The following is a 17,361-nucleotide window of genomic DNA, read 5'->3' on the forward strand; positions in this document are numbered from 1 at the left end:
TAAAGCTGTTGGCATTGTGAGCAGAACAGATTGGCAGAAGGAAATCTGTAGCGCTTTGTTTTCTGAATGTTCAGGATGGTGATTTCTCCATGTTTGTTCCCAATGACAGATAAAATTATTTTGAGTGCAACCAAAAAGTTCAATAATTATCAGAAGCGCTAAGATGTACTAAAATCATAGAGTACAACCCTCGAAGCTTAACTTCCGCAAGAGCCAGTTTTCACTGCTGCCCCGTAGAAGGAAAGCCATCACAAACAGCATGGCTGAGCAAAGATCACTGCGTTGTCAGAAAGCTCTAGTCATAAATATATGAAGCAGTGTGTATTTTGGACCAGTTTGCAGCAGTTCACCCAAATTCAAATATATTAAACTGAGACAATCACCAAGTAACCCTATATTTCTTATAAATCAGCATAGAATTGTTCAATAAAGCCCATGGCCAAGGCATTAAAAACAGCTTTTGACAAACTGTAGTTCGCACCACGTAACATCTTCATCTCATGACTTGAGAACATGGTGGACTTATTTTCTTGATTTTTACAATATCACGGCTCAAAACAACAGGTAAATGTTGTCATATTTTGCCTAAGAACAGAAGATTATGAGCTCTTGGCACTAGGTGAATGATGAAAGCAAAATGCAAGCTCTCCTTTGTGCTTTCTCTATACTCATTCCATGACTAATAAAAATAAGGGCAATTCGGCGCTGAGCCACCATTATCAGCTTAGCTTCCATTGTCTGGGTCGCACCCGTCTGAGCTTTCTCTCCGGAAGAATGTGACAGGAGCCATTTCACAACACATCCACAGCTGACGTTTTGGCACCATATCCTTTTCAGAACTCTCAGGAATGTGGGGTGGAGTTCACCCTCATGACTGATCTCAGGGACATTCTAGGTGACAGGCATGATATCAGTGACACAGGCCCTGTCAGAGACTCTGCTCTTCCAAGAGTTTGCAAAGCCTGTGCAAGTGTTTGGAGAGCTTCTGTTGCAGGTGAAGCATCTACCAAAGCCATCTACATGGAAACTCACAGTAGGTAGTCCAAGACAGAGTGAGCCTTCCTCTGGAAGAGAATATAAGGTAGAAAAGAAAACCACAATAGAATTTAAATGGTGGGTGGGCACGGTGGCTGCCTAATAATATCGGTCTGGGGAGCCACAGAGCAACTTGTCTGGTTAGCACAGCAAGATGTAAGCTCTGGATTCAGTGAGAGACCCAGCTTTAATAAGTAAAATGATTGAAGAAGATATCCTATGTCGTTAGAACCTTTATAAGCATATGCATACACCTTAAGTAAATCCTTTGGACATATGACTTCAGGTTCTCTGTCTCCATGTGGGACTAATCATCAAAAGCCAGCATTCAATGAATAGTGTTTAGGATAATCAATAAGAATAATATCAAACAAAACAGTGTGCTCTATTTGTAAAGGTCTCAAAGACCAACACTGTCATTTTTCCTGTGCCTCCTGTGACTTCTTCCTGAAAAAAAAAACTCCACTTATGAAATGTCACTGCATCATCCCTGCCCTCTGCCTTCTTATGTGCATTGAACGTCATTATACTGAAGACAATAAGAGATTTCCCTACAGGCAGCATAACCAACTTAGCTAGGTGATCCTCTCACCAAGACTTAACACCAGCATTGACATTTCCTGAGCAGTTAGCTGGGATTTTATGGACTTTGCTATCTCTGACCATTTAATGAGCTTGCATCCGCGGTGATTAAAGATACTCCTGATACTGTCTGTGTCTGGGCAACACTACCACCTGCCTCTTTCCTCTCCTCCGCCCCATGTGATGGAGTATATTCCATACACAATTCCTTGCTGTTATCCTTCAAGTTCATTGCATGGTATCCTTAGCATTGAGTTGGGAAAGGCTAAATCTTTTTCATGTCCTCTTGGGAAATTTGGCAGGTGAGTGTAAGAGATATAAGAGCAAAGGGATGCATTAGTCTTGAATGTATAGGAGGTTTGTGGAATGAAAAAGACATGTCTGGGAATTTCTGGCCTTCATGCTGATAGGTTAAAAACAGTTCTCACAACAGAAGAATACAACAGAAAAGTCTTTTGTGAGTCAAAACCGAATGGAAGCTTTAATATAAACTACTTTCCTGGACCTTGAAGCTGAAGTGAGTCATGGCTTATGCAAGGTACTAGGGCTTATTCATGGAACAAGCCCCCTTGGGAGTGAACCACTGAAAGAACTTCTGAGCTCTGACAGACATGGGGCAGGAGTCTCAGGGTCAATGAGCTTGAGAGGAAAATCTTAGGTCCCTCCACAGCAAGGTCATTTTATCTCCTGAGGCCCATGTTACATTCTCATTGTGAAGGCCTGCAGGATAGATCATGTTTCTGACAGCAAGGTGGGGTATTTAAATAACTATAATTAAATACTTCTAGAGCAGTTTCTTTTACATTATATAATCTATTCTTCCCTCTATGAGGAAACCCAGCCTTCAAAGGAGGCAACTTAACCAAAATTTTATATGACACAGACAAAAGTATTTGGCCAATGATAGTCCCAGTCAAACCCCATTCACATATGGGGATAACAGACAAGGTGAGGGACAGATCTGAAGGCCACAGATCAGAGACTTGTGGTGCGGGAGAATTATCTGTATTCTGTCAATCATGTATTTTAATAAAACGCTGATTGGCCAGGCAGGCAGTATAGGCGGGAAAGCCAGACAGGAAGTAGGGGTGGAGCAAAGAGACTGGGAGTATTCTGGAAGCAGAGCTCCCTCGGCCATTCCTACACAGATCACCGAGGAGGCAGCATGTAACCGGCCCTGCTGAAAAAGGTACTGAGCCCGTGTGGCTAACATAGATCAGAATAATGGGTTAAGATAAGTCATAAGAACTAATAAGTAGCCTGACCTAATGGGCCAATCAGTTTATAATCTTATGGAGTCTTGTGCGTGATTTTCTTTGGGGCCTGCCTGCTGTGGGGTACTGGACAGGACAGATACCCCAACAAGCCAGCCCCACATACTACATATGGCGCCCAGACATGGATAACTGAATCCACAGAAAGCCTGAGAAATCTTGGAAAAGAATAGAGTAAAGCATGGCTTCTTGGTGGCAGCAATTTCTCAGGTCTGCTTTGCTTGCTAGAGGCAAGCAAGCGCTCTCATCTGAGAGAGGCTTCCTGACTCAGCTTTAGCTGCAAAACCTTGCAGCTCTTTAAGAGGTCCTGCCACGAAACACTTAAACGGTGTTGGTGAAAAACTGAATGCATGCTTTTCGGTTTTCAGCCGTAGCAGTAAAAAAGCTGCGCTATTTTAAAATGCCGGCTTTCTGGACTGTCCTGCCAGGGCAAACTCTGACTCTTTCAGGCAGGCAGTCCAACTGACTGTGGTCTGTGAGCAGAATGCTCCAGCTTGTTTGCTGGCAAGGACCTTGAAACGCCATAGAGTTGTGGCAGTGAACACAGCTCTGACTGGTATCTCAGCCACAAGGCTGGAAAGCTAAGGAATGAACTGGATCTAGCCATCAAAGCCATGGCTTTAAAGGAGAGGATTGATCTTCTCCTTAAAGACTCATGTAGTCAAAAAAGAGAGAGAGATACAGTAAAGAGAGATTCAAAGACAAAGAAAACCTCTAAATGGTTTACAGTGTGTTAAAAATATATGCAGGCTAAAAGTTAAAGTTCTTAAAGTAAAGAAAGGGAGAAATAGGGTGTGGTAGTACACGCCTTTAATCCCAATGCCTGGGAGGCAGAGACAGATCTCTGTGAGTTCAAGGTGTGGTAGCATACACCTTTAATCCCAGCACTGGGGAGGCAGAGACAGGAGGATCTCTGTGAGTTCAAAGACAACCTGGTCTACAGTGTTATTCCAGGACAAAGATATACAAAGATCCTGTCTCAAAAAGTAAAAGTAAAAATAAAAGAAATAGAGGTTAAAATAAAGCCATATAAAGATGGAAAATGCACAGAGAATCTTCATACTGTATGCTATTATGCTCTCTTTAAATTGTTTGATTGCTGAGGAAGGAGCAACAGCTGCTAAAAGACTTTTGTTTATAAATGCTGCTGAACTAACCCAAGATAGGAATTTTGAAAATACCTTGGCTTCAAAACTGAAGTCAAAAGGTATGCTACTTTGGAGAAGAGATTTTGCTTTTGTTTCCACAGAAAATGAGAGGTTGTGGATTCATTCTGAGTTAAGAAAAATCCAGTATGACCAAGAGAGGCCACCTGAGAAATCTCCGACAGGAACAGATGGCCCAGATGTCTGAGTTATATATCCAGAACAGATTCAAGACTGCTGCCTAAGATGATGAAGACTCACAGGATACTTCAGTCAGGACTTGATTATAACTCTAAATTTTCTTTAGGTCCCCATAAGATTATCAGCGCCCCCAACCAGCAGGAAGTAGCCTGAAATACTACGCCCACATTCCCAACAAATGGACTATGGGTATTTGCCTTTGTTTAAAAAAAAAAAAAGAGGGAAATGGTGCGGGAGAATTATCTGTATTCTGTCAATCATGTATTTTAATAAAACGCTGATTGGCCAGGCAGGCAGTATAGGCGGGAAAGCCAGACAGGAAGTAGGGGTGGAGCAAAGAGACTGGGAGTATTCTGGAAGCAGAGCTCCCTCAGCCACTCCTGCGCAGACCACCGAAGAGGCAACATGTAAGCTGTCACACTGAGAAAGGTAATGAGCCCATGTGGCTAACGTAGATAAGAATAATGGGGTAACATAAGTTATAAGAGCTAATAAGTAGCCTGACCTAATGAGCCAATCAGTTTATAACCTTATGGAGTCTTGTGTGTGATTTTCTTTGTTGCTTGCCGGCTGTTGGGGTACTGGGTGGGACAGAAACCCCAACAAGCCGGCCTTCGTGTTACAGACTTGGGTTTGTCAAACAGTAAGCAAACAACTCTAGCAAAGATATGCTCACAGCTTTGTGGGAAGTGTTCCTGTACATGTCTTCTCTACAGAGTGGCTTTAGGGCATCAACGGTGGGATTTAACCAGGAGCGCAGTGTGATGCAGATTCTACCGAAGAATTTCCAGGGAAATGCGAAGATGAAAACACAGTGTAATACAGGAAGGTGGCCTCTGGCAACGGAGCCAGCCTGAGGGACTATTTCCTATGATCTCGTTCAAGCCACTTACAACTTATTCTTCTTAAAGAAAATATTATTTTATTCTTTGAAATTTAATACATTTATACAATGTATATTGATGCTGTCCATGCACTGTTACCAGCTGCCAGGTTCCCCCAAAAGACTGATTCTCTCTCCCTTACTAGCCATCAACTTTGTGCAGCTCTTTCTATAGGAGCAAGGCCTCAGGAGTTCCTCCCTTCTCCCTGTTGGAATTTTGACTGGCTTAGTCACTGGCGGGTTTCCTGTAGGCAACCACAGCTTCTGTGAGCTGACACTAGAAACAATTGTGTCAAGTGCAGAAACGAGCATTTCACAATACCCTTCCTGTCTTAGTTAGGGTTTCTATTGTTGTGAAGAGACACCATGACCATGGCAACCCTTTCTGAAAGGAAAACATTTAATTGAAGGGCTTGAGCTCATTGGTTCATTCCATCAACATCATAATGGGACATGGTAGCGTGCCAGCAGGCATGGTACTGGAAAGATAGTTAAGAGTTCCACATCTTGCCTATGCAATAGGACATAAACTGAACTAGGTGTAGCTTAAGCATCAGAGACCTCAAAGCCCACCCTCACTGTAACACATGTCCCCCAACAAGGTCACACCTACCTCAGCAAAGCCACATTTCCTGATAGTGCCTATCCCTGTGAGTTTATGGGGCCCAATTGCCTTCAAACTACCACACCTCCTCATCCATGTATGATATTTCTGTCCTTTCTTTTGTGAAGGTCCCTTTAGTCTTAGATAGTAGGAGGTAGTGCAGATAACACATTCACAGCTGGATATTCAGGACTAGTATGCTCAGTATTTTTGACAAGTTGTGAGACTCTGAATTAACTAATAACCACTTTAAAAGAAGCTCCTCTGGCCACAGGAGAGAGAAGCACTAACCTATAAGTATAAACATAAATATTTAGAACATAATTTGACAGCATGGCTTTTGGCAAAACAACAACTTAAGGTTCACCCTAGGGACTAGGATCACCTCCCAGTCATGGGCTTTTGACTGGATTCAAAGTATCAGGCAACTCATAAAACCAAAAATTTCTTCAGAGCAAATAGGCTAGTAACCTCTACTGAGCAGGCCTGAACCAGCTATCGGGCCTGAGGCAGCAATTCCCACAGGAGCTGGTACAAGGGAGCAACCACTGAGGGAGCAGGCCAGAGCCAGACCTCTTTGGGTCCATGCAAAGCAGACCTGAGCCAGAGAACTCTGTGGGACGAGATCCAAGCCAGGGACCCCCACGGGAGCAGGCCCAGGTCAGGGACATCTACAGAAACAGGCCAAAGGCAGCAGTCTTCACAGGAGCAGGCTTGAACCAGTTACCTCCACCAGAGAAGACCTGAGGCAACTACCTTCACAGAAGCAGGTACAAGGAGCCACCACTGAGGGAGCAGGCCTGAGCCAGAGACCTCTGTGGTACTGGGCATGAATCAGCTATGACTGAGGTAACAGCCCTGAGACAACGACCTCCGCCAGAGCAGACCCAAAGTAAAGACCTCCTCTGGAGCAGGCCAGAGTCAGTGACCTCTGCTGGAGCAGGCCAAAGGCAATGACCTCAGTGGAAACAGCCGCAAGCAAGCAACCACCCTTGGAGCAGGCCCCAACAACCCCCAGTATTGCAGAGCAAGCACATTGAGCACTGAGTGACCTCCAGGAGTACCTAGTGACTTCTGGGGTGACTGAAACCATGTCCCTGATTGCACCATGAGGAGCAACCATCTGAGCCTTAGATACACTGGCAATGGAAGATTGATACCAGAGACACAGACAGCCCCAACTACATCAATCAGTGGAAAAGATGGGTAGACAAGGTAAGAACACATTAAACATCACAAAGAGCAAAAAGACATGAATAAAAACTAGTGTCCCCACCACAGCAAGATTTGAACAACCAAATATAGATGAAGCAGAAGAAAATGGCCTAAAAATAACTTGAAGAGAAAGTTTGAGGCCCTTAAAGAGGAAATGAAAAATTCCCTCAAAGAAATGGAAGAAAAGACAAACAAAAACCAAGGAGAAAAAACAATCAAACAGATGAAAAAGAAATTCAAGACTTGAAAGCAAAAGTTGAGACAATAAAGAAAACACAAACTGAGGGAAATCTGGAAAAGAAAAATATGGGGAAATGATCAGGAATCAAAAATACAAGTGTAAACAGCAGAATACAAAAGATGGAAGAGAGAATCTCAAGCACTGAAGATACAATAGAGGAAATAGACTCATCAGTTAAAGAAAACATAAAATCTAACAGAAGCTAAACACAAACTATTCAGGAAATATAGGACACAATGAAAAGACTAAATCTAAGAATAATAGACATAGAAGAAGCAGAAGTCCAACCTAAAAATACAGAAAATATATATAACAAAATCACAGAAGAAAACTTTCTCAACCTAAAGAAAGAAATGTATATGAAGATACAAGAAGTTTACAGAACACTGAATAGACTAGATCAAAAAAAGTTCCCTCACCACATCGTAATCAAAACATTAAACATGCAGAATAAAGATTATTAAGAGCTACGGAGGAAAAAGGTCAAGTAACATATAATGGCAGACCTATCAGAATTGCGCCTGACTTCTCAATGGAAACAATGAAAGCCAGAAGGTCATGGTCAAGTGTCATGCAGACATTAGAGAACCTGGATCCCAGCTCAGATTACTATATCCAGCAAAACATTCAATTACCATAGATAGACAAAACAATATATTCCATGACAGAACCAGATTTAACCAATACCTAGCTACAAACCCAGCCCTACACAGAGTACTAGAAGGAAAACTTCAACCCAAGGAAGTTGGCTACATCAAAAATAAAATAAAAAAAAAAACCCCGGCCAATAGATTATCTCACAGCAGCAAAACCCAAAGAAGGGAAACACACATGCAACATCACCAACAACAAAACTAACAAAACTAAAATAACAGAAGATAGCAATCATTGGTTATTAATATCCCTTAATATAGATGGGCTAAAATCACCTATAAAAAGGCACAAGCTAACAGATTGGATACAAAAACAGAATCCACCCTTCTGCTGCATACAATAAATACCCCTCAACCTCAAAGACAGACATTGCCTCAGAGTAAAGGGATAGGGAAAAAATTGTAACGAAATGGACCTAAGAAACAATCTTGTGCAGCTATCTTAATATCTAACAAAACAGACTTCAAACTAAAATCAATCAAAAGAGACAAAGAAGGACATTTCATATTAGTCACAGGAAAAATCCATCAAGAGGAAATTTCAATACTGAACATCTGTGCCCCAAATACAAGGAAGGATACCTTCATATGTAAAATAAACACATCTAAAGGTTAAATCACAAATTAAACCCCACACACTAATAGTAGGAGACTTCAACACCCCACTCTCACCCCTGGACAGGTCAAATAGACAGAAAATTAACAGAGAAATAAGAGAACTAACAGATTTTATGACTCAAATGGAATTAACAGATATCTATAGAACTTTCCAACCAAACATAAAAGAATATAATTTCTTCTCAGCACCTCCTGGAATGTTCTCAAAAACTGACCACATACTAGGTAACAAAGCAAACCTTGACAGATCCAAAAAAAATTGGAATAATCCCATATATCTTAATGGATCACCATGGCTTAAAATTAGAATTCAGTAGTAACACTAATTCCAGAAGCCCACAAACACATTGAAATTTAACAGTGCTCATCTGAATCATCAATGAGTCAAGAAAGAAATAAAGGAATAAATTAAGGACTTTCTAAAATTCAGTGAAAATGACCACACAACATACCCAAATTTATGGGACACAATGAAAGCAGTATTAAGAGGACAGTTCATAGCACTAAATGCCTATATAAAGAAGCTGGAAAAATCCCACACTAGTAAGTTAACAGCACATTTGAAAACTCTAGAAGAAAAATAAGCAAACTCACCCAAAAGGACTATAAGGCAGGAAATAATCAAATTTCAGCTGAAATCAACAAAATAGAAACAAAGAAAACAATACAAATAATCAATGAGACATAGAGTTGGTTCTTCAAGAAAATCAACAAAATAGACAAACCTTTATCCAACTAACCAAAAGGCAGAGAAAATATCCAAATTAACAAAATCGGAAATGAAAAGGGGACATAACAACAGACTCAGCAGAAATCCAGAGAATCATCAGGTCATATTTCAAAAACCTGTACTGCGCAACACTGGAAAACTTAAAGGAAACGAACAACTTTCTGGATAAATATCACTTACCAAAATTAAATCAAAATCAAATAAGCAAATTAAATATACCTATAACTGCTAAACAAAAGGAAAGAAACAGCCAGCAAAATTCTCCCAATCAAGATGGTTTCAGCACAGAATTCTGTAAGATTTTCAAAGAACTAAAACAAATACTCCTCAAATTGTTTCACATAATAGAAACAGAAGGAGCATTGCCAAACTCTTTTTATGAAGCTATAATTATCCTGTTACCCAAACCACACAAAGATATTACTAAATTAGTCATCAATGGAACAAATAATCCAATTAAAAAAAAAACTGGGTGCAGACCTAAACAGAGAACTCTCTACAGAGGAATCTAAAATGACTAAAAGACACTTATGGAAATGTTCAATATTGTTAGCCATTAGAAAAATACAAATAAAAACAATCTGAGATTTCATCTTAACTTGTAAGAAGGGCCGAGATCAAAAACACTGATGTCAGCTTATGCGGGAGAGGATGTGGGGTAAGAGAGCACTCCTCCATTACTGGTGGGAGTGAAAACTGGTACAACATCTTTTGTAATCGATATTGCCATTTCTCAGAAAATTAGGAAAAAAACCTACCTCAAGATACCACTTTTGGGTATATACCCAAAGAATGCTCAATCGTACCACAGGGACATGTGCTCAACTACGTTCATAGCAGCTTTGTTTGTCATAGCCAGAACCTGGAAACAACCTATTTGCCCCTTGAAGGAAGAATGGGTAAAGAAACTGTGGTGCATTTACACAATGGAGTACTACACAGCCGAAAAAAAAAACCAATGACATCTTGAAATTTGTGGGCAAATGGATGGACCTAGAAAACATCACATTGAGTGAGGTAACCAAGATTCAGAAAGACAAATATCTTATGTACCCAATCATAAGTGGCATTTAGACATAAAGTAAAGAAATCTCAGCCCACAATTCACAATCCCAGAGGACCTAGACAACAATGAGGACCCTAAGATTGTCATACATGGAACCTAGAAAAAGACAAGATCTGAGTAAATTGGGAGCTTGGGGACTATGGGAGAGGGTGGAAGGGGAAAGGAAAGGAAAGGAGGGAAGGATAGAAAAATATATAGGTCAATAAAAAAAGAAAAAAATTTCTGCAGAGCAATAAAAGTATCAGTTGAATCTTAATGCCATCTATATAATGGTAAAAAAGATACATAAAACAATGTACCAGTTCTATATCTCATGGGGAGATTTGTGTCTAGAATGTACCACAGATTCAATATGCTAACCTTCAAGAAAACAAGCAAAAATGGGCTATGGGACTAAAATAAAGGTTCCCAAAACAAGAAAAATAAATGGTCAGTTAACACTTAAAAATTACATCCTTATATATTAAATATCCTGGGGAGAAATTTGGTGATGCTGCTGTCTTGAAGTCATTTATGCTGCTGAAAATAATACCTTACCCATATTCCCACAAGAAAACTCAAGAAAACTCATAGGTCCAACACATGGGACCTTAGTGGCATCTGTACTTTGGTCTGTCTTCTGTTATCTGCCTTACATGAGGAGACATTTGTTTATGTGTCCCCAGGAATAGTGTCACACAACTTGGAAACAAAACAATGCAGGTGGATTGAAACAGTTTTGATTTGTTCTTATTATTACTTAATCTAATATCTAACAGTATATAATAGTGAGAGCGAGGCTGTGCCTGGAAACGTAGATAGGAATGATGGAATGCACAGTTGTAGGAACAGAAGGAAGAGAAGCTCTGACTCAGTGAGGGCCAAGCATCCTCTGTGCACTAGTATAATGTTTTATGGGACTGGTTGTACCTAAAGGTTGAGTCTTAAGGCAAGGACACAAAATATTGTTCTTTTTAAATTATGCAATTTTTATTTCTTGAAAGTGGCAAAGAAGTATACAATATACTTCAACCATTTCAACCCACATTCTCTCTCTCTCTCTCTAACTCCTCTCAATCCCCCACCCGTCTCTTCCCAGCTTCCTGTCTGATTTTGATCTCTTGAGTTCAATATAGTTTTAAAACACCAAATATCATTGGTAGATCAATGTTGTAAAGACAAAGTTGTAAGACAGTAGAACCATAGAGTTTTCCTTCTTTTTACATATTTTGGTCCTTGAATTAATTACTTACCTGCCTAGGCAACTTAAAGAAAGGGTTTATCAGACTGCTTGTGAAGACCCAGTCGACAGTGGTGTCATGGCAGAAGGCCTGTAAGGTAACTGCTCTTTCTCTAGCCGTAGGACAGCAGCAGGGAGAGATGCCACAGCTTCCTATGCCTTCTGCTTTTTTTAGTCCAGGGTCCCAACCCATGAAATGCTGCAGCCAACAGTTAAACTAGGCCTTGCCACTGCATGGCAGCAGGAAAGAAATAATTTTTAAAAGTTTAGAAGAAATAAATGATATTAAAACAAATAAAGCAGTGAAAATAAATATAACTAAGACTTTTGCCTTTGGAAAAAATCAATAAAGATTGACAATTTCTATGTGAGCTAACCACGAATGGGAGGGAGCCATAGAGTAAACACGAGGCACAATGAAAGATCATTCCCAAGCTCACAGACACTAACTAGTAGTAAGAAATGTTATAAAATTACCCATGTCTCTAAATTAAGGAGCTTAGATGGCTGGACACGTCTTTTTTATGCACAAGCTGTCAAAACTCAGTCAAGGAGGAATGGACCCTCTGAATACTTTAGACTCTTTTAAGACTGTCACTATATAAAAATCTCCTAAACAGAAAGTGTGGTAGCCAGATGTTTCCACTGGTAAACCCTGAAAAACTTCTGGGAAAGATATTTTTCCCAGTTCCATTCTGTGTTGCCATTTTGTCATATTGAAACATTTTCTCTGGAAGGAGAGGGGAGGATCACAAAATACAGAATACTAATGAAACTGACAAGACTTGGGAATCCTGGTCTGTTACAAGATCCCACGACTCTCTCCAAGGTCATGTGAGTCTTGATAGATGCTAAGGAGAGGAGATTCTGTAGTAGACCTGCCTGCATGCTGATCAAGGCAGTAGCTTCAGTGAGCCCTACCCCAGGAAGGGAACTCCCACTGCCTGTGATGGGCTTCCAGCAGAGCAGACACAGCCAGGCACGAAGGTGTAACCTCAGGAGGCAACTACACTGGGGCCCCATACATGCAGCAGTTCACCAAGCTAGACATGAATGGGATCATTTCTTTGCTCTGCCATGGAACTCTGTAGAGGATAAGAGATGCTTACGTCACACCAGATAAAACACACATACATATAATCAGTTCCAAAACACAGAACTAGAGGAGATACTACCTAACTCATTCTGTGTGGTAATGCCCAAACCATGGATGATGTTACAAGGAAGAGACACAACGTGGAGAAGTCTATCTGTGTGAATGTGAGTGTGTGTGAGGGTGAGAATGTGTGTGTATGTGAGTGTAAATTTGAGTATGTGTGTTTGTGTGAATATGTGAGTGTGTGAGTGTGTATGCGAATTTGAGTGTGTGCTTGACTGTGTGAAGTGTATGAATATGTGTGTTGTGAGAGTGTAAGGATAAGTGTATGAGTGTGTGAGTGCATGCAATTATGTCAGAGTATGTGAATGTATGAGTGAGTTGGTTTAAGAGGTGTATGTGTGAATGTGTGTGAGTGTATCTGATTATATTATTACGTGTATGTGTATATTTGAGTGAGTGTGTAAGAGAGTGTGAGTGTATGGGTGTGAGTATGCCAATATGTGCATCTGAGTGTGTGTGTGATTATGTGTGAGCACGAGTGAGCATAGCTTGCGTGTGCTTGTGTGTGCATGTGTCCATCGCTTTCACTTCTCTGGATGAGGAAAAACAATAACATTTTAGGTCTTGAGAAAAATTCTCTTGATTGGCGTTAATATTTTTTTAAATTTATTTTTCACACATCTGAAGAGTACAATGGCCCTGGGTATCAAAGTGGAAGGCTTTCAGTGAGATGAACAGTGCTTGCGGGATATGCCAAGCACTTGCATTCTCAGTGCTCCACCCTTGCGAGGTTAATGGCCTGGATGCACAGTGGCATTGCCTGCTGTGATAGGGAGCAGTTCATACTGACCAGAGAGATATGGAGGGGTGTGTGCATGTGTGAGTGCATGCGTGTGTGTGTGTGTGTATGTGAAAATATATTCAAGATCAAGATTTGAGTAAAAACATTTACACATAGGAATACAGGAATGCACACACACACACACACACACACACACACACACACCTTTCTCTACCTCTCAGGAATATTTGCAAAATGCTGTGGAAAATAAATAAAAGCACTGAGTTAACTCATTTATTGTTTTCTCAAGGAAATGCATCTGTTTCTCTCTCTCTCCGTCTCTCTCTCTCTCTCTCTCTCTCTCTCTCTCTCTCTCTCTCTCTGTGTGTGTTTGTGTTTGTGTGTGTAGTGAATTTCAAGTCTTCAGCCACATTCACACAAAACCATGAACACGTGCCCTAGTTAGCTTTGTCCTCTTGGCACAGCCTGAAGTCTCCTGAAGTCACTGAGCGATTGCTTAGACAAGATTGACCTGTGGGCATGTCTGAAGGAGTTGTCATGAGCATTACCTGGTACGAGAGTCCCAGACCTGTGGGCTGCACCATCCCAAGGACAGCAGTCCTTGGCCATAGATAACAGCTAGTTAAGCCGGAGCCTACCAGGAGACCAGAAGCAGCTTTGCACAACCATGGCTTTAACAAGCACCTACTTGAGCCCCTGTCCTGACTGGACTGTGATCTGGAGGTGTGAACTAAGTAGCTCCTGTCATCCTGGGAGTTACTTTTGGTCATGGTGTTTGTCCCAACAACAGAAAACCAGCTAGAACATGTGTTTTTCTCTCTTAGTGATTTGTATAAAACAGTGGGTGTAGTTTTCCTAGTGTGTCCACTGCTGCTTCACAGTGCGTAAGACTACACTAAGGCAAGCTTTCCCCCATTGTCCGTTTATTATGTAGCCTTTTCCCTGTGAGCTGCATGCCCCTAACAAGGACCATCTTTCGGTGACATCAAGGCTCTCGCTTATTGGAGGCCCGTTTCTTATGTAGAAATTAAAGATTGCAGCTGTTTACCACTGATGCTTGTCGTACGAACACAGAGCTGACATTTGTTAACAAATCAGAAAGTAGACTGGAATTAATCACCCCTCCCCAACGTTGTACTGCTTTGCACTCTAACATACATTTAATCCTACTTTTGTTGAAAAGAGAATCCATTTGGAAAATGAGAGATCAGGATCGGATAGCTGAACTTACATGGAAACACATGTGGCAGCAGAAAACTTTCGCCCCGGCTCCTCATATTGGCTCATAGAATCATTTAGAGCATCATAAAATAGCCATATACATCAGTATCTTTCTGTATGGTCACTTCATGATGTCTCTACCATTGTCATGGTCACTTTGAGAAGAAAATGTTTGCATGTACATTTGACAAAGGGTGCAGCATTTTGCATTTTATGGAAACGGTAAAGGCTCCATACACCTGAAGATCCATCTAGCCCTGTTCCAGATGGCGGAGAGGCCACCAGAGCCCTAGGATGAGATGAGAATTTGCTAGCAATTATCCCCCAAGGCGCCAGTAGCGTCTGTGTATGAGAACTACCCATGAGCTCTCAGCCGTCTCACATTTGATCCTTATGGTCTGCTAAGAACTACAGAACAGATTTCCTAGACTCCTGTTACAGATGTGGAAACAAAGACCAACACTAACTGAGGGTCTCATGCTGCATTGGCAGGCAGCAGAGGCAGGGTCGGATACCAACCCTTCTATTTGTAAACTAAGGATCCCATGGCTACTGGTTCTCATGTGCCTAGAATTTCATGAGATAGGTTAAAATGATATAGGAAAAATGAAACCCTTACTACATACACAGAAATATCCATAGATATTTGGAAATGCTAGCAGCCACAACACCTACTGGTAATGAGGCAGTTATCTATGTAGACAAGGCAGAATGAAAGAAGTATTTTTGGTTATCATGTTACAGAACCACTGTCTTAACTAGGTCATACCTTCATGCTTAGAGCATGAGTATGAAAATTAGACCTGTGAACCAAGAACTGTTTGAAATAGAAAAGAAATATCTCACAACCTGTGGACATGAAAATATGGTGAGTTGTCAACATTTGATACCAACTTCAGGGTGTTAGTCATGAGCGCATGTGTTTTCTTCCTGTTTTTTCATTTTTGATTATCGCCTGCAGTTGATTGGTTCATGGATCCTACCTAGGCCAAATGATGCGGTGTGCTACAAACATTTCAATCAGTCATTCCCCTTCACGACGTCAGCTGCCTGTCAGGCGGCTTCCGGTTGGTGGATCAGAGAGTAAAGTGATCTTCTCGATGCCAATCCTTCAAAAGCAGAGGAAGGGCAAGAAGTGGCATTAGCAGTAGGCTCTTAGCATGTTTCTATGCTGAAGAAATTTTACTGGTTGATCCATTCCTCCATTCTTACCTAGCACCTCAAATGTCAACGCTTGCATGCAGTGTTCTGGGAAATGGTACAGTTTTCAGGAAAGTCTTCTTCCCACAAAGTTCTCAGAAGAGCCTCATATTCAAATTCGACGCCACCAGTCTCTACCTAAAGCTTGGAGCCCTCTGTGAAATTAGACGGTGGAAGAAGTCATTGTCCCTGCCCACTGGGCTCTGGATTTGTTGACGGGAAAACCAACCTTAGATTTTGGCTCTGACAAAACAATATGACCCTTTTTGGATTTATTTCTGCTTTCCCTTTTCTTTGTTCAACTTAGAATTTACCTTGCAATAAAAATAAAAATAAAAACTAATACCATAAAATGCACTTTTCTCAAAATGTGGGCTAATTGCTGGTACTGAGGTGGAAGAAGACACATCGTTGGACTCTGGCCTCCATTTCATCCTCTTTTAACCCCTTTCTCTGCTCTGGCTTCCCAGGTTTACTTAGTGTTACCTCATGTTGGAGATTAGCTACTTCTTGCGGAATGCATACTGTGTGTTTTGTATAGGATTTAGTGGTTGTCCATACTTAGTGTGGCCGTCAAGTGAGCGATCTTCTACCTCTCTCCTAAGTATTAGCCACATATTCCTATTTAAAGCAATGTGCCTTTGTTCTATGGACTTTCTGCATGACAGAATAAAGAGCAACTCAGCACTGTGAAGCTGCCGTAGAAATCTTATCAGACATCAAGGTGTGCCCCACAGAAGGGAGAAGGGTTCTTCCTCTTCAGGCTGTCATGTTGCATGACTTTTCTTGCTGGGGTACACTCTATTCTTTTAGATACCAGACAGGCCTGGGGCATTGGGAGCCTTATCTCTAAGTTCAGGGTCTCTTGTGTGGCTTTCAGAAGGTCAGGACTTCTAAGTAACTGCCGAAGTTGCTTCTACAACTTCCTTGTACATCTGACTATTGGAGTTCTTAGGCCCTTAGGAGCAGACAGTGATACCTTCATAAGTCTGGGGTTTCTGAAACTCTTGGCCTTTGAGATCTGGCAAGTCTCTGAAACTATCCCAGAGACCAGAGCCTATGGTTTTCCTGTATGCTGACCATTTTGACTCTCTGCCTGTGCCCAATTTTTAATACCCTTATGGCCACAAGAAGGTGACTTTAGTGAAGTCATATCCAAGTACACACAGCGTTCCTTTAAAGAGCTGTGTGAGCAATCCTGGTTGTGTTTTCTATATGTCTACATAACTGGCTAGCTCCATACTGTTAGGACCAGGATCCTGGGTCTGAAATACAACTTTTGTGACTGAGGTTTGTGAAAGAGATGATTCCAATGTAATGTGGTGGGGTCTTCTAGATACTTGCCCCTCATACACCTACATGTCAAAAGCCCTAGGTTCAGGCTGTGGGTCAGTAAGAGAGTTTGGGGCTGGTTGCCTACCATTTGCTTTTCTCCGTAGGTTGCTTTTGAGTAAACTGATATTCAAGTACAGAACAACCCAAATGCAGACACCAAATCAGTTACATATGACTTAGATTACCATTTTTTTTCTGAGTATGGATCCATATGGGAAACATAGTAAAGCAAAATCAT

This window comes from Myodes glareolus, chromosome 20 (assembly GCF_982192425.1).
Source record: "Myodes glareolus chromosome 20, mMyoGla1.1, whole genome shotgun sequence".
Classification (NCBI taxonomy): Eukaryota; Metazoa; Chordata; class Mammalia; order Rodentia; family Cricetidae; genus Myodes; species Myodes glareolus.